Below are 19,948 nucleotides of genomic sequence, written 5' to 3'. Positions count from 1 at the left end.
GCGTTTACTTAAACTCTTGAACTGGCTTTTTTCGGGTTCATAAACATTTATTTTTATCTGTTATTACTTTTATGTTGTAATTTCATGTACTGACACGTTCCATGACCTTGGAGATTTGCTTCTCAATTTGGTCCTACGGAACGTGATGTGTAAATAAAAAATAAAAATACTTATTACAGATTTGAGTTGCATTCTCACAATTTAGAATTTCTACTATCGCCAGATGAAACATCAGACCAATATTTTGAAGATACAGATTGCTGGTCTGAAAGGACACATACTATAATACAAGACCGCAGATAAAATGTTAGTTAAACACCATAATGCTACATCAATGATCTTGGCTGATTGCTGCGAAATTGTGATATACAAATACTGACTAGTCATGACAGAAGCAAATAGTCTTGATACTGCCTTCTTAAATGAAACTTAATGTTTTTGGTGACTTACTTTATTTAAATTTACACAATCTGCTAGATGATGATAACACCTTCCTCTCCAAACTTTGACAGGAGAATAATCATTATTGGAGTTTTTGTCTTTCTGTTGCCTGTCTCATGTATATAAATTAATTCTTTTCCGCTACTCCGTGTATTTATTCCTTACAGATTTTTTGATGATCTATTATACTGCCCCCTAAATAGTGAGGCTGAGTGTCTAACTACAGTCGAACTATTTACTTCTAAGGTTTGTCTACAATATTCTTCAAAATCGTACATATAACAATTCCGTTTCATATTTTTCCGTTTCTTGGCGCATTGTTGCAGTCTCAGTCCGTGCAGAATACGTCACAACCGACGTCATGCAACGTTCATACTTCAACAGTCTCAGATATGCACAGTAGCTCGCTGTATCCCAGGCATTGCACAGTACAGTGTGCAACTCTGTGATCCTTTGTCACAGGTGGTTAAACATTTGACTTGTTACATCAAGATCATCAATAGAAGAGGAAATCATACATTTTAACATAGAAATAACAAGGTAAATATGTAACAGTGAGTACAATAAATACAATTCGTATTTTTATGTACAAAGTAAATGTTCGGTATATGTACAATATATATTAATCATGTCATCAAATTATTAATGATTTTTAATGTCTTTGCAGACTGTCCATCATATGCAGTCTTTGATTTTTTTTTTCTTACTACTTGCCATAGTGTCGTCCATTTTTCACTGTAGACTACGTTGAACTTCAATGTTTCAATGTATCACAGTTTATGCTATCTTAGAACATTCCTGTCATCATTTATATGATTTCATTAGTTGTTTTAAATGTTTTTCTGTCTAACTATTTCTATCATTCTAAGCACTCTACTATACACTTGTTTATGCAGCAATTCTATGTTTCGTTTATGTCATGATACGATTTTTCAATTACTACTGAAACCTGAAAGAAAAGACTAATCTTTTCTTTCAGGTTTCAGTAGTAATTGAATAAATCATAGTCACACAATGACACATGAGCTCAAGTGCATATCTATGAGTCAAATACTACAGTTAAAGTAAGAATTTAAAATGCTCTAAAACCAGCAACAAAATGCAGCATGTGATGTATTTGTGGGGCCTAATCTGTTTTCCAATGTTGTCTAATGATTTTGTTCATCTACATCATTTGTCTGCTTTCTTTGACATTTTCCATTATATTCTGAAAATATGTTGTTTCATTCTGTGTCTTGAAAAGTAGTTTGTTTCTAAGAATGATTTCTGTTTGTGTCAGGTTCATATGTGCTCCGTCTTCTGCACAAAATTCCTGAGTGGATAGCATAACCTTCATAATGCAGCATAATAAATTAAGTAAATCATTCATCATATAGAGATCATTTGAGTCATAATAAAGCAGTTTTCCTAACCATCTCTTCTTTCTTCTTAGCTGCTGACCTGAAATAAAATATCTTATTTTGTATATTTGTACACTGTAGACAGGGTGTTGTGCTATACATTCGTGATCTGTGATGCAACTACCCACTTTTTTCTGAATGATTTTTTTTATACCTGTATATGAAACTTACGTAACTCTCTATGATGGTATAATCCAGCTCTTTCGTTTGTTCTAGGATTTTGTAACAAATACGATCCAGCACATGGAATGCAAGCAGTGATGTATGGACCTTCATAAAGAAGCACCCACCTAGCGTTACGTCGCTCCAATGCACAAGATTTTGGATTAGTACACAAAAGTACTTGTACATCTATTGTAAATCAGGTAGGAAATAGTGATGAGGCGATGATTGCCATTTGGCAAGAAAACAAGACTAAATTATCAAGAATGACACTTAATTACTGTTGGAACATTTGTTCAGAGTTTGCATATTTTTGGTACAACCCAAAAAGGCCAGTACTGCCTGCTTTGCACTTAGGAGATCTTTCTCACTATACTGGCCCACAAACAGAATACTTATATTCACTCTGTCCTACAGCATTTTCTTTCCAAGCAGCGCAGCTAAGATCTAAAAATTGTCCATTCTAACATTGAAATTCTAATACTTACTTCCTAAACCATTTACTCCCTAACGGTCCTTATTATTAATAATGAAGAGTGAACTTATTTAGAGTCTAGCCCTCTTGTATCAATCCTAATACTCGTCAGTACACCACCTACCATACCTTTAGTCGTTGCTAGAACGATCTCTTTTACTTGTGATCGACACTTAGTATGATCCTCAAGTAGACCGCCTATTAAACTTGCATTGTAATTTTACCTTAGTAAAAGTATATGGTGGCTTGTTTACATCCTTAGTTGTGTTTTTGTACCGTTTTTCATTCGGTACGTCAAATATGTCTGTTACTGTGTCATCGTCCCCCACGCATTCCTCAGTTGTCACCTGGGGGTGTGGTTGCTGGAATGACTTCACTCGCCACGTCCACAATATTTACACACAGATACTGTCTTTTCCAGTCACCGTTTCGTTTGGTTGTCTTGGTGTGTGTGGTGTCATGTTTTGATTTGTTGTATTATTGTTGCTTGGTTGACCATGATTCATTAAATTACAGTTTTGTTGCATAGCAGTTGTTGGTGGCTGCCAATGACTTTGCTGGTTATTAAAGTATGGAAAACCACAATGTCCGCAATTGTTTTTACACGTTGAGTTTTGCATGCTACGTTGATTGTGATTGTCATTATTTCCACGTTGATAGCTGTTGTTATTGTTCCCGGATTCGCGATTTTTGTTTATATTGCCTCCATTTGAATGCGTGTCATTGTTATTATTGTACGCATTCTGATATGGTTGCATCATCTACATCTACATGGATACTCTGCAAATCACATTTAAGTGCCTGGCAGCGGGTTCATTGAACCACCTTCACAATTCTCTATTATTCCCATTTCGTATAGCGTGCGGAAAGAATGAACACCTATATCTTTCCGTATGAGCTCTGATTTCCCTTATTTTATCTTGCTGATCGTTCCTCCTTATGTAGGTCGGTGTCAACAAAATATTTTCGCATTCGGAGGAGAAAGTTGGTGACTGGAATTTCGTGAGAAGATTCCGTTGCAACGAAAAACGCCTTTCTTTCAGTGATGTCCAGCCCAAATCCTGTATCATTTCTGTGACACTCTCTCCCATATTTCGCGATAATACAAAAGGTGCTGTCTTTCTTTGAACTTTTTCGATGTACTCCATCAGCGAATCTGGTAAGGATCCCACGCCACGCAGCAGTATTCTAAAAGAGGACGGACAAGCGTAGTGTAGGCAGTCTCCTTAGTAGATCTGTTACGTTTTCTAAGTGTCCTGCGAATAAAACGCAGTCTTTGGTTAGCCTTCCCCACAACATTTTCTATGTGTTCCTTCCAATTTAAGTGGTTCGTTATTGTAATACCTAGGTATTTAGATAAATTTACGGCTTTTAGATTAGACTGATTTATCGTGTAACCGAAGTTTAACGAGTTCCTTTCAGCACTCATGTGGAAGACCACAAACTTTTCGTTATTTAGGGTCAACTGCCACTTTTCTCATCATTCAGATATCCTCTTTAAATCGTTTTGCAGTTTGTTTTGGTCTTCTGATGACTTTATTGGTCGACAAACGACAGCATCATCTGCAAAAAACCGAAGATGGCTGCTCAGATTGTCTCCAAAATCGTTAATATAGATAAGGAATAGCAAAGGGCCTATAACACTACCTTGGGGAACGCCAGAAATCGCTTCTTTTTTACTCAATGACTTTCCGTCAGTTACTACTAACTGTGACCTCTCTGACAGGAATTTGCAAATCCAGTCACATAGCTAAGACGGTATTCCATAAGCACCCAATTTCACTAAGAGCTGCTTGTGTAGTACAGTGTCAAAAGCCTTCCAGAAATCGATCTGAAATCCCTTGTCAATAGCAGTCAATACTTCATGTGAAGAAAGAGATAGTTGTGTTTCACATGAACGATGTTTTCAAAACCCATGTTGACTGTGAGTCAATAGACCGTTGTCTTCGAGGTAGTTCATAATGTTCGAGCACAATATATGTTCTAAAATCCTGCTGCATATCGACGTTAACGATATGGACCTGTAATTTAGTGGATTACTCCTACTACCTTTCTTCATACTGGTGTGACCTGTGCAACTTTCCAGTCTTTGGGTACAGATCTTTCGTCGCGCGAACGGTTTTATATGATTGTTAAGTATGGAGCTAATGCATCAGTATACTCCTAAAGGAACCTAACTGGTATACAGTCTGGACCAGAAGACTTGCTTCTATTAAGTGATTTAAGTTGCTTCACTACTCTGAGGATATTTACTTCTACATTACTCATGTTGACAGCTGTTCTCGATTCGAATTCTGGAATATTTACTTCGTCTTCTTTTGTGAAGACATGTTTTGCTGTGCCATGCTGTTGGCAGTATTCTGCGCACGTGGATTAGTTTGACTATCCTGCGCTATTTCCAATCCTGATTGAGGCATGCCGTAACTGTTGATCCGCACATTACGCATGTCTTCTTTAATGATATCAAGTAAATCTAATTGTAACACCTAAAGAAATTCTTCTACGTCATTGTCTGGTACCTCTATTAACTTTTCCCTTATGTGGAATGGTGATCGTGTTTTTAATACACATATTGCGTCTCGCGAAGACACGGGATCATCCCAGCAATGTGTCATGTTCAAATATTTCTCAAAGTAATGACGAAGATTCTCTTGGCGTGAATTGAACGGTTCTGGTTCGAACAAAATTTTTCGAAGCCTTTCCTGAACGGAAGCTGACCATAATTTGTTCAGAAAAGTTCACCCGAATTATTCATAATATATACAACGATCGGCAATGTTACATGCATGGCTGCTTCAGCTAGTATGAATCTGATGACCATAACATATCTTTTACCTATCCGTCCATATACAGCGAAAAAGCGTTTCTAAAAACTTTGAGAAAAACAGTTGAATGGACTGTTCTCTTTTCACGGATGAAGACTTGGAATTGACTGTATTTTAATAGACTTTCATTCTGTAGCACTTCTGCTAATGCATTTCCTACTCCCTGATTTAAAATATGCTCGTTTCCCACTTACAATGGAGACGGTATGTTATTTGTATTGCTGCTATATGACGCCGATACATGTTCATACACTTGTTGCTGAACTGGCTCACAAGAATATCTACGATTAGCATTTGGATCATAACTAGACTAGATGTATGCATTTGCATGTTGCATGTGTATTTGCATGTTTGGCTCCTTTTGGCTCCTTTTCACCGGTTATGGCATATTTTAACTGAAAACTAGTGACGATGCATATTTTCACTCTATGTTTACAATATTTTAAAAATTTAGATCGGTGGTCTCTAGCTCGATCTAGTTTTGATGGCTCACAGATTGACCGCGACCTAGAGCTGCGTGCAGTCGCTAACCGAGAGGCCACTGCATTGTGAAATCATTACAGAACAGGAACAGGCAGACAGAGTCAATGCTCCTGCGCCCACGCCCTAGTTAATCCCATCCGCTGTCATTTTTAGCTTTCTATTTACTTGTGCACAGTTGAACGTGTTTACGATGTGTATAGTGTGTAACGTGTTGTGTGCCATGCCGCCTGAAAACAGAAACGATAGCTGACCATCCTGGGACATTTACATATGACGGAATTGTTTTATATGGTCGCGTTTGCGAGAAAAACGTTTCGTGCAAAAAAAAAAAAAAGAATTTCAAATAGACCAGCAGGTCAAGACAAGTCTTCATATCGCAGGAGTTAGTTGCAGTAGCAGGGATTTGTCCAAATGTACGAAAAAAAGTCGGTTTAACAGGGATCTATGTAGCATTCATTGCAAGCAATATTCCTCTTCACAAACTTACAAATCTTATCCTCAAAGAATTCCTGCGAAAATATTGCTTAAATCAAAATATATAAGATGAATCTATATTGCACAAAAATTACATACCGACATTTTATGCAAATGTTCTGGAAGAGGTAATGAAGTGAAGGACAGCATTATCCGGATTTCAGCTGACGAAACTACAGACACGTGTGGCCGTTACATTGCAAATTTAATTATTGGTGCTTTAGAAGAAAAGCCTTCTTCTTCCTATTTCGTGGCCTGCAAAGAACTTACTAAATCATTCTACAATTGCCAGATTTGTGAATGAGGGTATTAGGAAAATATCTCCAGAATCTTCTGCAGATGAAAGGGCGTTTTTTTTCAGATGCTGCTCCCTATATGATTAAAGCAGGAAAAACCCTCCAAAGATTTTATCTAAATTTGCTTCATGTGACGTGCTTTGCTCATGGGGTACATAGGCTTGCTGAAGAAATACGTTCCACGTTTATGAATGTAAATAAAGTGATTTCATCCACACAGAAATTGTTCCTAAAGGCTCCTGCTCGCATCAAGACCTACAAAGAAAAATCACCAAATGTGCCTTTACCTCCCAAACCAGTGGTAATCGTTGGGGTACGTGGGTAGAAGCTGTGTTGTTCTGCAATTAACGTTTTGAGGCCATTAAAGTGGTGGTAAACAACTTCGATAGTGCAGAGGCTTTGGCAGTTTGCCAGTGCAAGGAAGCTTTTAATGATTCCGGTATTAAAAGACATTGCTGTGATTTGCTCTCATTTTTCCTCTATACCTGCAAGTATTAAAGTTTGAAACTCAAGGTTTGGCGTTGAATCTTAATGAATAAAATTATTCTAGTGGACTCGTCATTGCTGGAGGTATTCCCATGAAAACTTAAAGAAAAGTTTGTAAACATTTTAAACTATAACCCGTGATTCGAACCATTGTGCCACATTGATAGTTTTATTAATGTGATAACTGGACTTATACCAAAAACAGTAAGTATCAACTTAGCACCCAAATTCAAACACTGCCCAGCTATCTCAGTTGATATAGAACGGACCTTTTCTGCTTATAAAAATGTTTTGAGTAATTGAAGACACAATCTTACTACTGAACATTTGGAACAGTCCTTGGTCGTTTATGTTTGCAATAGTAGGAAAATGTAAAATACATTGTAAATGATGCTTTGGTCCAATAGCATTAATTAAAAGTTAATGCTGCTCATAAACATCGTGATTGTATGTTTTTTTCTTAAAAAAAAGACCATTTGTGAGCGTGCCCCTCTGTATGCGATATATCTCGAAGTTAGTACTGTACATATCGATTGTTTCTCTGCGACTCACTTGCATCGCGTTCGCTTGTTACCGTCACCAATAGCAAAAAGAAAACAATTCTTGAAATACAGTATGTGTCCCAATTTTGCAAATGTTTCGAAAATAACCCAGAAAGGCCCCTTTCCTAACCTCTACCAGAAAATATCACCTTTCTAAATGTACCGATTTTTCGCGTGGCTGGCGCTCTTTCTCGTAACTTATAGGCACAGGTTCGACTTTGAGATATAACGCACATGAGGCGTCGCAACTAGGACGCAATTGCCAATTTGTCTATTAAAGCTTTCTTGTATGAATGTATGTGGACTCCAATGTACCCAGTCAGAATCTTATACGATCTGCAATGGGCGAGCTGTGTCCTGCAGACGTGCGTCATGACCATATGGCGTGACTGCAGCGTGTGAAAGTAGCGGAGAGGCGCTTGCAGAGTAGTTACATTCTCTGGAACTAAAAAAAGTTAATAAATGATCTAGAAGTAGCCTGAGGAACTCCATATTAGGTACATAACCTTGTGTTGTGTAAAGGAACAATGTGTCAAAATCTGAAGTCGATAACTGTCATAATTTGGAAGCTACAAAAAAAAAAGAAAAGCCAGTAAAAAACGTAATTATCCGACACTTAAAAAACTAAATCAATATATGTTAATAGTTCACCAGCTGTGACTATTTGAAAAGATATGGTAACACCTTCAGTGTTTAGATTCAAATCTGGAAAGTTCTCATTTTAGAAAACCTTTCGTAATTTTGCTGTAGTAATAACTTTAAGAATTGCAAGTAGATATTTACGTTTTGTGTTAGGGTGAGTGTGAAAGAGAGTACTTGTGTGAGTGTAAGTGGGACATTCGCCAATATTAAATTTTCAGTAGGAACTTACAAGTGTTTCAGCTTTGTATCGTGGGAACGAATCCACCAGCGGTTCCCCGATTAGTGGATGACGGATGTCCAAGCATGTTTGAATATGCAAGAAACAGCCAGAACGTTCGCGACTATATAGTTAAATTCCAGATGTAAAGTACAGCTTAAAGTTTATTTCATCTTATTTGTTTAACGAGAGAGTTTTGAGCTGCTTATTTTAATGACGTCAATGAGCTGAGAGTAGTGGTTGGTTCTTAATAGATTTTGGTGCGAGCCGCGCCCTGAAAGTCCGTAATGATTGGCTGTAATTCTGTACAACCAATAAGAAGTGAGATGGTTTGCCACCTAACGCATGAGATATTGCTTGTAGAGGCAGAGAGAGAAGGAGGAGGTGGTGGACTAGCTATCGAAGGAGCCGGTCGTGCTGAAAGTGTCTGAACGCATTATGTGTAAAATGAAGTGATATTGTGACTTCGGCGTTTCGGTACAGTGATAAAGGTAGCTGGTGTTTACCATTAACTATTTGCGAAATTTTAAGAGTCGAGAGATATTTTGTTCTGGAGAAAATGGCGTGTGTAAACTTTGAACTAAAAGTGTGGCGGTACTAAGTATTTTTTTTTTACTGAATATTTATGGCGAGCAAAAAACTTTATTCAAAGACAACCACTGAATGCCGAGTGCAAAAGTAGATAGCAGTTTATTGACTGTGTTACTCTCGTAAATGATTTCGGAATTGGATAGGAAAAGTTCTGGCTGTTTGAGTGTGATGAGGACTGTGAACAGGAACTTTAATGATTTGAACACATGTGGGCTGATGATCTTGCTTAATAGCAATAAAAAAATCCTAATTCAAGTTTAAAAGGACCTTTGAACCTAGAAATTTGAACAGCAACCCATTTCCGATTTATTCTTTAGAGTTCACGAGACTATTTTCAGCTTTTTGTGCTTATAGCGGCCTCAAACGTGTAGTTATGAAATCTCAGTTTCTTCAACACTGCTTTTCTGAGATCTCTTAAGTAGCTGCAGTCAGGAGTTACGTGCGCAGATCTGCAGCAATATCGAGGTAAGTGGACCATTTATGTTGCAGAACCGCCGTCGATGTGTGAAAGAGAGTTTGAGAGTAAACTTTTGCTACATAGTTGATGTTTTTACTAAGTACTGGCACAAACTTTTGATCTCGTTTCGTAGAACAGATTTGAGAACTACTCATATTAAATTTCCAAGCTCAGGAAAACTACTGACTTTCCTTATGGCTAGTTAACTTCCGGGTAGTAGTCTCAGAACATTTTCAGATTGTTAACAGTAAGTTCAAGTTAAAACTTTATTCGGAGTCGTTGGTAGGTTAGAATGACTACCATGTAACACACTCTTTGTGAGAATATAGGTTTTGCATAAATATTGATTAATTTGGAGCCAGGCGTCACTGGAGAGCTGAGCAGCCAGGTCCTTAACCCCGGAATTTCGGATAACTGTAGATTAAAGCACGACTGGTACTTGTGAAGGCATTGCTAATTACGCATATAAATTTTTTTTGCCATGACTTTCTTTCGTTTTTTTTCTTTTGTTCCTACCAGCATACGTAATTATGGTGATGAACGTACTACTGTGGTTTTTAAATGTAAAGATGTAATTGTGATTATGTCGTTTGCAATGGATAAATATGTTTCTTGCTTTGTAGCTGTGGAAAAGTTTGTAAATTTCTTTTTTGGTATATTATTAGTTGTGAAAAATGCAGTCAAGAACATTGATAAAGATTTATGTACTTTACGATAATGACAGGGGAAAGCGATAACGATTGATAGTCGAACAGAGGATCTGAAGTAGATCGTATGGTGGACGATGCGTGTGTGAAGCGTGCGCGGGAAAAAGATACTACGTTTTTTCGAAAAGCACCCATGATTGTATGGACAGTGATACCGAACTATGAGAATGTCAATTCGCTTTACCACTGCGATACGAAATGCAATCGCCAGCGGACTTCACGAGCAAATAAACCGGACTGTGAAAGTGCAGGTAAGAAGACTTCGTTGTGACCGACACGAACAGTGCTTTTATGCGAGTGAACTTTGCTGGCTTTGATATTCAGGTGGTAGAACTATTGTCTTTCGCATTCTATCAAGCCGTGAAAGTGGAGACTTAAATTAACTGACATTACAGAAGTTTGAACTGCGAGAACAGAGTGGTCATTATTTATGGTGTGCATCACGTAAAAGAACAATTCTATGAGCTGTGTATTTGTGGCTACGGCTATGTAGTGTAGTTATAGACAAAAGCGTCACAGAGAGTGCACAAAATGTATAAACGAACGCTGTCTGTCTGTGTGATGTCATTTGCGAGAGGGGACATGTCAACAACGGTCGCATAACAGCGTCTTGTGGTTTGTTAATCGCCACCGGATTACTGATACAGCCGTGCAGAAACTTTGTTCGCGTTTCGCTGAAGAAGATTAACAAGCGGAACTGCCTGTGTCCGGCTCACATCGTAACCCGCCGACGTCGTGCTGCCGAGCGCAATGGCGTGGTATGCAACGAAAAGTTAAGATATTTCGCCAAACGCTATCCCCTGATTTAAAAACTTTCTTTCTCTATTAAAAGTAGTAGAATTATGGAGTCAATTCAAATCAATTCTTTGCTTGTTTATGTTTGCTTTCTGCTATCGAAAATAAAAGTACCATTAGTGAACTAATAGTTGCACGATAGTCATTGTTGAAACACCAGTACATATAAACTTCATCCTCTCATTAGAACTATTTCTTCTTGCGTGTCAAAATTATTGCAGCCGCATTATTTTAGTTGATATTTTGTACTGTTATGAGTACAGCATCCTGATAGTGACTAATAAGAGTAATTTGTCGCGAAATACAGCTGCGCGCGTAAATTACGGCGACCGCCATAATTTCTTTAATGTCAGTACCGCCATTAGACTGTTGTTTATTTACAGTGTTACATTTACACTTACACAATCATGATTTCGGCTTCAACGTGCCATTATCAAGTGTTTTCTGAAAGCAGGTTAGACAATAACAGTGAAATACATAACAAGTATAACAATCCATATTTGTAATGCTTACTTACAAGTGTTATAAATTGCCTAAGATGGTATACTGTCGTATTAAAATACACTATTAGACACTTTGTCTAAGAGTCGATATTTCTGTCAGAGCCTACTGCTTTTTTTCATTACTGAGTAGGCCCTACACCATCTTGACTGAATTACAATTAGCTAAGTGTCAAATTGTCTTAGATTAGATTAGATTAGATTAATACTAGTTCCATGGATCATGAATACGATATTTCGTAATGATGTGGAACGAGTCGAATTTTCCAACACATGACATAATTAGGTTAATTTAACAACATACTTAAGTTAATATAACAACTTTATTTTTTGTGTTTTTTGTTTTTCTTTATTTTTTTAAATGTTTTTTAAATTTTATTTTTTAAATATTTTTGGGTTTTTTTCTCTTTTTTCTTAATTTATATCTAAAAATTCCTCTATGGAGTAGAAGGAGTTGTCATTCAGAAATTCTTTTAATTTCTTCTTAAATACTTGTTGGTTATCTGTCAGACTTTTGATACTATTTGGTAAGTGACCAAAGACTTTAGTGCCAGTATAATTCACCCCTTTCTGTCCCAAAGTTAGATTTAATCTTGAATAGTGAAGATCATCCTTTCTCCTAGTATTGTAGTTATGCACACTGCTATTACTTTTGAATTGGGTTTGGTTGTTAATAACAAATTTCATAAGAGAGTATATATACTGAGAAGCTACTGTGAATATCCCTAGATCCTTAAATAAATGTCTGCAGGATGATCTTGGGTGGACTCCAGCTATTATTCTGATTACACACTTTTGTGCAATAAATACTTTATTCCTCAGTGATGAATTACCCCAAAATATGATGCCATATGAAAGCAATGAGTGAAAATAGGCATAGTAAGCTAATTTACTAAGATGTTTATCACCAAAATTTGCAATGACCCTTATTGCATAAGTAGCTGAACTCAAACGTTTCAGCAGATCATCAATGTGTTTCTTCCAATTTAATCTCTCATCAATGGACACACCTAAAAATTTGGAATATTCTACCTTAGCTATATGCTTCTGATTAAGGTCTATATTTATTAATGGCGTCATACTGAGGGATATTCATAATATCCATGAATTGTAGGTGTTATATTTCTGAATTTCTTTGTGTAGACTGAGAATACGCTGCAGTGTTTTGAATTTTCTCCTGTAAGTTAGTGTGCTGTTGTTCTCGTTGTGATAGCTCTCTACCTAGTCAGTGACAGGTGGATAACTAGACAACCTTGTAACTATGGAACAGTGCTGTCGGCACATGATGGGATTTCGAGAGAATTGGCTGGGGTATAAGTTCTTCCTACTTTAGCAAACTCCAGTTATTGTCAAGAACTTACATAACATAGATGAAAGACAAGAGGGCTTTTTAATTGTAATTGCGCCCTTTATTCATCGATAAATATGTCGTAACGACGTTGTGGCGCAAGGGTTTCGCTACTGGGAAGCTATGGTAGGCCTTGCAAACCGGCACCCAGGTGGTGTGAGTGTGGACATACCATAATTATTCGGACGCTGTACACCTATAAATGATAATCATCCAACTTGTCAGAGACGTTTTACTGTTGGAAAATAATATTATTATGGTCAGTGTTTCAACAGAATCAATAAAATGACTATGTCCAATCGTAAGGGACAAATGGCTTTGACGTGGAAAATTGCAATTTCAGTGCATCGATAGCCATAGGAGGGTTAAAAGATTTTGTGTGAAAAATTATGTCCAGTCATAAGAAGGATGTAGATTTATGTGGGAAATTGAAATTTCCAGAGGCACAGTCATTAGGAGGAGGTCTTTCTGATGATTTGCTCATTGTCAAATATCACCAGGTTAGCGCTACAGTAGTAATATTTAATTACAATTAGACTGATAAATTTGTGGCTGGCATCCTAGGACAGCTCCCTGGTGTGCAGGCACATGGTGAAAGTACCCTGTAGCTGGAACAAATGGACATTTCTGACTTAAGGTGCAAGCCACCACTGAGCCTTCTGAACCAGTCAGGCTAGGGAGATGCTGTCGACCTCACCATGTCGCCCTCTGGATGGCTGAACAGCGAACTAATGCCCAGTATGTGTTTGACAGCCTTTGTTATTGTGTGTGTTGCAAGTATTCTCCAATTTCTTACATGGATATTTGCGAAGATTCAGTATCAGTCACTGACAAGTTTTGGCCCTGGATATATTGATAACATGCAACTTCCTACCACTCCAGTCATCTTGACACCCTTCATGGCTGGGCGGTCCTCTCTGGCAGGGTGAATCCGACTGCAGGTCTGGAGCAATTGCTGAGACGTGTGTCTATGGCAGCAACTAGCACCGTGAGACCTCTAGCCTGAGGAGCTGTATGTGGAATTTGGGACATGAGTGCACAGTATATAAGAGTGTTTAAGTGATCTCTGACATCTAACTGTGATAGGTACTAATATGGAGTGGAACATGGTTTAAGTGTGCAGTGTTTACTATTTCTCAGTAAAGTCCAGGGGACTCTGTCTTGCAGCAGAAAGGTGGGAGTGGTTCACTGTTGTTATCACCCTATTACGTGGTAGACCATCCCTTCTCCTCCTCCTCCACGTTCATCTTCGTGGTGTAGCTTATAGGGACTATATAGTGCTTTAAAATCCCAATCGCAAGATCATATTCCTGACTGATCATTTTATTGTTTCTGATAGTGGTATTGCGAGCACACATGCCAGTCAAACCACATGCCCTGTTTCCCACAAATTGTTTAAGGGCATTGCGTTCAACTGAGGTGAAATTCGAAATTTTCAGCTGCCGCCAGTGTAATGGATTCCCTGCAAAACGATCTACCTGTGCCAGTATCCACCAATAGGATGCAAGGAATATCAAGAAAGGGTGAAGAGTATGGTTTGGAAACAAGGCAGTTGCGGAATAGATTCCCAGAATTTACCGCCACATATTCCATTCCTAGTATCCATCAACTGGAAGCAAGGAAAAACTATCACACGCAGAGGATATCGATTTAATTACGTAGTTAACCAATTTGAACGATTTCCAATACATTCAAAGCTTGGAATTAACCAGGTATCCTCTACTTTGTTCAGGACAAAAGAGGGGTTAGTGCAGTACATAGCAGATGCTCCCTGGGCAAGAAGTAGCCACTTGAGAGAGAGAGAGGGAGAGAAAGAGAGAGGGAGCATGTGTTTCAACAAGAACTTCCCAAGTATCAATATCAAAGGTTTTGTCACCACCTGTATCAAAGTTTGCCACCACCTGATGCTTGGTTTGACAGTAAGTAAGTGGAGTGGCGAGGGAGAAGAGGGGAGGGAATTGAAGGGTGGAGGGGTGGGGAGGTTGCCTCTTCCAGTTTCCTCTGCTGGTAGTATTGTGAACTAACTCAGCCAGTATCTGCACAGCAGGGTGAGCACATATACAGCTGGTTCCACTGGCCTGGGGTGGAAGGTTAGCGTTTGGGAGCAGATTGTGGGTGTGCTACAACTGGAAGTAGCAACCTAAGGTGGGAATTCCCCAGTGAAGAACATCACAGTGAACAAAGGAGGTATGATCTAGCTGCCGGACAGTCGCAAAAAAACGTATCTTGTGCCTGCTGTCCCAGACAGTGGAGCTCTCTGGGTGTTGAGTATCCATCATGTAATTTCGATATTGACCGACGGTCCCTATATGGTGTATGCACTAATACTGCAGATGTGAACTTAAGGGTAGACAGCTGGCAGTCCCTCACAAAGCAGTGTGGGTCAATGTCTCGAGCCCAGGTGCGCCATGGCTTCTAATTGACAGCACGTGCATGCTTCTCAGGTGGCTTGGAGCATTGTTGTGGACAACAGTATGTGGCGCAGCTCAGGGATGGCATGTGCATGTGTGTGAAGATGCAGCCAGGAGGTAGTTAACAGTGTAATTACATGTGGTGAGTTACATTGATGTCAATTAACGACAGAATCCCTTGTGCGATCGGAAAAAATCGATCTATTAATGTATTTAATTACCTGTTTTCGATGTATTTTACAAGAGCTGCATCTTCCAATATTAAACAAACAGCAGAGAATCATGTGCTTTTCTCGCCATATACAGAGATCCAATCCCCACAAATTGGTATGCAAAATGAATTTTATAAATAAACAATATATTATTATGTCCTCTGCACTGAAGCTGACTTTCCCTTCGTGGGACATTTACACTCCACCAGCTCAGCGATTTTTCCTGACGGTTTTCTTCTGGGAGGGGTGGGGAGGGATCGGACAAGGGAGAGGGATGGGATGTCCTCCTATGGTGGCGTTGTCACTAGCTCAACCGATCCCTGCACTTCAAAGTGAGCTCATACACGAAAATATTCCAACAAGACAATACTTCCGATCTGCATCAGTGGAATTACATAATTAGAACATATAGTTGCTGGATAAGGTAATACTTGCACCTTCCAGTCCAATAGCTTAGCATAGAGTGAGCGTTTATCGCTGTTTCTCCAGGTAGGGGGAGGGGAGAGGAAACTAGGGCTGAGCTTTTCCCGCTAATGTCCAACAGATTAGCATCCAAAATAAAGAAAATAAACTACCCTATGTCCTTCCCCACCAGTAGCTCATCACAGACTGATTCTTTTCCCCACCATTTTCCAGATGAGGGATGGTAGGAGGGTAGTGAGGTAGGGGAGAGGAAGGCTGAACGATTTCCCAGAGGGGGAGGGGTTCTTTAATTGATCGATTTAATTAATTAGTCAATTAATATGATGTCAAAGGCGTGCTTGTATCAGCAAGGGGTAGGTGGAGGGGTTAAGAATTTCCCAGAGGGGGGGGGAGAGGTGGAGGGGGAGGGATGGGGTGTTTCTCAGAAGGATCAGTTATCCACAGGGGGTCATAAATCAACCCCAGGATGTCATAAATAAAATAAGAGAGCTTTATATTTTCCACTGTATGTATGCTTGCCCCTGAATGTATTCAACCCATACAAACAAAATGGCCCAGAACGAACAGTGCCCTACTACTTATGTTGTCACATTTGTTAATGATTACTCGAGATGTGTGCTAATATATTTGTGGATGTACACCTCTGTACAGTAGTAGGTGATGATATAACATATATGAACAACCTTATCTGCAGATAAGGATTTATTCGACATACAAGAACACAGGAGGTGACTACCATCTATGATCATTTCGTCTGAACTGGAATCTGTTTGCAAAGGTTCCACATCCCCACTCTGCACTGTAGTCAGCGATTCTCTTTATGAACTTCCAGCATGTTGGAGTAGCTTGGGTAAGCAACTTCTGTTAATGAATAGAACGAAAAACCAGTCCAAGTTGCAAGTTATTACTTGTTATTCATTCAGTTACTAGTTTTGGACCAAGACCCATTTTCAAATAATCTTAACAAAGTCGAAAACGCCATTTCCGAAGATGTCAAAACTGTGCAGTAAACATTTACAGTGCATACATTCTCATGTCGTGTGACTAGGGCCTCCTGTCAGATAGACTGTTTGCGGGGTGCAAGTCTTTCGATTTTACGCCACTTCGGTGACTTGCGCATCGATGGGGATGAAATGATGATGATTAGGACAACACAACACCCAGTCCTTGAGCGGAGAAAATCTCCAACCCAGCCAGGTATCGAACCCTGGCTCTTAGGACTGACATTCTGTCGCACTGACCACTCAGCTACTGGGGGCGGACCTACATTCTCTTTATGTCACTGTCTCGATGTCCCCACAGAGATTGGAGTACTGGAAGGTGTGATTGCTGATCATGTGAAATGTTGATCAGTGTTACTTATTGGAGCATGGAGAGGGCATATATCTGGTACAACACCATTCATGGAGGATGGCACAGTGACCAACCATAGCGAGAAATGGGCGTGGCTGGTGTTGGCTCTTTCATTTTTGATGTTTGGTTCAAATTGTCCACCGTGATTGAATGTCAGGATGCATGTCCGGGATGTTGTTGTTTGTTGTTGTGGTCTTCAGTCCAGAGACTGGTTTGATGCAGCTCTCCATGCTACTCTATCCTGTGCAAGCTTCTTCATCTCCCAGTACCTACTGCAACCTACGTCCTTCTGAATGTGCTTAGTGTATTCGTCTCTTGGTCTCCCTCTACGATTTTTACCCTCCACGCTGCCCTCCAATGCTAAATTTGTGATCCCTTGATGCCTCAAAACATGTCCTACCAACCGATCCCTTCTTCTAGTCAAGTTGTGCCACAAACTTCTCTTCTCCCCAATCTTATTCAATACCTCCTCATTAGTTACGTGATCTACCCACCTTATCTTCAGCATTCTTCTGTAGCACCACATTTCGAAAGCTTCTATTCTCTTCTTGTCCAAACTAGTTATCGTCCATGTTTCACTTCCATACATGGCTACACTCCATACAAATACTTTCAGAAATGACTTCCTGACACTTAAATCTATACTCGATGTTAACAAATTTCTCTTCTTGAGAAACACTTTCCTTGCCATTGCCAGTCTACATTTTATATCCTCTCTACTTCGACCATCATCAGTTATTTTACTCCCTAAATAGCAAAACTCCTTTACTACTTTAAGTGTCTCATTTCCTAATCTAATTCCCTCAGCATCACCCAACTTAATTTGACTACATTCCATTATCCTCGTTTTGCTTTTGTTGATGTTCATCTTATATCCTCCTTTCAAGACACTGTCCATTCCGTTCAACTGCTCTTCCAAGTCCTTTGCTATCTCTGACAGAATTACAATGTCATCGGCGAACCTCAAAGTTTTTATTTCTTCTCCATGAATTTTAATACCTACTCCAAAGTTTTCTTTTGTTTCCTTTACTGCTTGCTCAATATACAGATTGAATAAAATTGGGGAGAGGCTACAACCCTGTCTCAGTCCTTTCCCAACCATTGCTTCCCTTTCATGCAACTCGACTCTTATAACTGCCATCTGGTTTCTGTACAAATTGTAAATAGCCTTTCGCTACCTGTATTTTACCCCTGCCACCTTCATAATTTGATAGAGAGTATTCCAGTTAACATTGTCAAAAGCTTTCTCTAAGTCTACAAATGCTAGAAACACAGGTTTGCCTTTTCTTAATCTTTCTTCTAAGATAAGTCGTAAGGTTAGTATTGCCTCACGTGTTCCAACATTTCTACGCAATCCAAACTGATCTTCCCCGAGGTCCGCTTCTACCAGTTCTTCCATTCGTCTGTAAAGAATTCGCGTTAGTATTTTGTAGCTGTGACTTATAAAACTGATAGTTCGGTAATTTTTACATCTGTCAACACCTGCTTTCTTTGGGATTGGAATTATTATATTCTTCTTGAAGTCTGAGGGTATTTCGCCTGTCTCATACATCTTGCTCACCAGATGGTAGAGTTTTGTCATGACTGGCTCTCCCAAGGCCATCAGTAGTTCTAATGGAATGTTGTCTACTCCCGGGGCCTTGTTTCGACTCAGGTCTTTCAGTGCTCTGTCAAACTCTTCACGCAGTATCTTATCTCCCATTTCGTCTTCATCTACATCCTCTTCCATTTCCATAATAGTGTCCTCAAGTACATCGCCATTGTATAAACCCTCTATATACACCTTCCACCTTTCTGCCTTCCCTTCTTTGCTTAGAACTGGGTTGCCATCTGAGCTCTTGATATTCATACAAGTGGTTCTCTTCTCTCCAAAGGTCTCTTTAATTTTCCTGTAGGCAGTATCTATCTTACCCCTAGTGAGATAAGCCTCTACATCCTTACATTTGTCCTCTAGCCATGCCTGCTTAGCCATTTTGCACTTCCTGTCGATATCATTTTTGAGATGTTTGTATTCCTTTTTGCCTGCTTCATTTACTGCATTTTTATATTTTCTCCTTTCATCAATTAAATTCAATATTTCTTCTGTTACCCAAGGATTTCTATTAGCCCTCGTCGTTTTACCTACTTGATCGTCTGCTGCCTTCACTGCTTCATCCCTCAGAGCTACCCATTCTTCTTCTACTGTATTTCTTTCCCCCATTCCTGTCAATTGTTCCCTTATGCTCTCCCTGAAACTCTCTACAACCTCTCGTTTAGTCAGTTTATCCAGGTCCCATCTCCTTAAATTCCCACCTTTTTGCAGTTTCTTCAGTTTCAATCTGCAGTTCATAATCAATAGATTGTGGTCAGAATCCACATCTGCCCCTGGAAATGTCTTACAATTTAAAACCTGGTTCCTAAATCTCTGACTTACCATTATATAATTTATCTGATACCTTCTAGTATCTCCAGGATTCTTCCAGGTATACAACCTTCTTTTATGATTCTTGAACGAAGTGTTAGCTATGATTGAGTTATGCTCTGTGCAAAATTCTACAAGGCGGCTTCCTCTTTCATTTCTTCCCCCCAATCCATATTCACCTACTATGTTTTCTTCTTTCCCTTTTCCTACTGACGAATTCCAGTCACCCATGACTATTAAATTTTCGTCTCCCTTCACTACCTGAATAATTTCTTTTATCTCGTCATACATTTCATCTATTTCTTCA

At 39.1% G+C, this 19,948-nt stretch overlaps 1 protein-coding gene across 1 annotated transcript in view; it reads left to right on the top strand.

The window, feature by feature from the left end:
- The first annotated feature begins 818 nt into the window (after positions 1 to 818).
- Positions 819 to 19,948, top strand: part of LOC126483792 (transmembrane protein adipocyte-associated 1 homolog) — a 202,264-nt gene continuing 183,134 nt past the window's right edge. The window contains exons 1-2 of the mRNA XM_050106963.1: positions 819 to 981; positions 2,058 to 2,206. The gene's annotated coding sequence lies outside the window, so the exon portion shown is untranslated. The remainder of the gene's footprint in view (positions 982 to 2,057; positions 2,207 to 19,948) is intronic.

This window comes from Schistocerca serialis, chromosome 6 (assembly GCF_023864345.2).
Source record: "Schistocerca serialis cubense isolate TAMUIC-IGC-003099 chromosome 6, iqSchSeri2.2, whole genome shotgun sequence".
Lineage (NCBI taxonomy): Eukaryota > Metazoa > Arthropoda > Insecta > Orthoptera > Acrididae > Schistocerca > Schistocerca serialis.
This window is presented reverse-complemented; position numbering and strand designations above follow the sequence as displayed.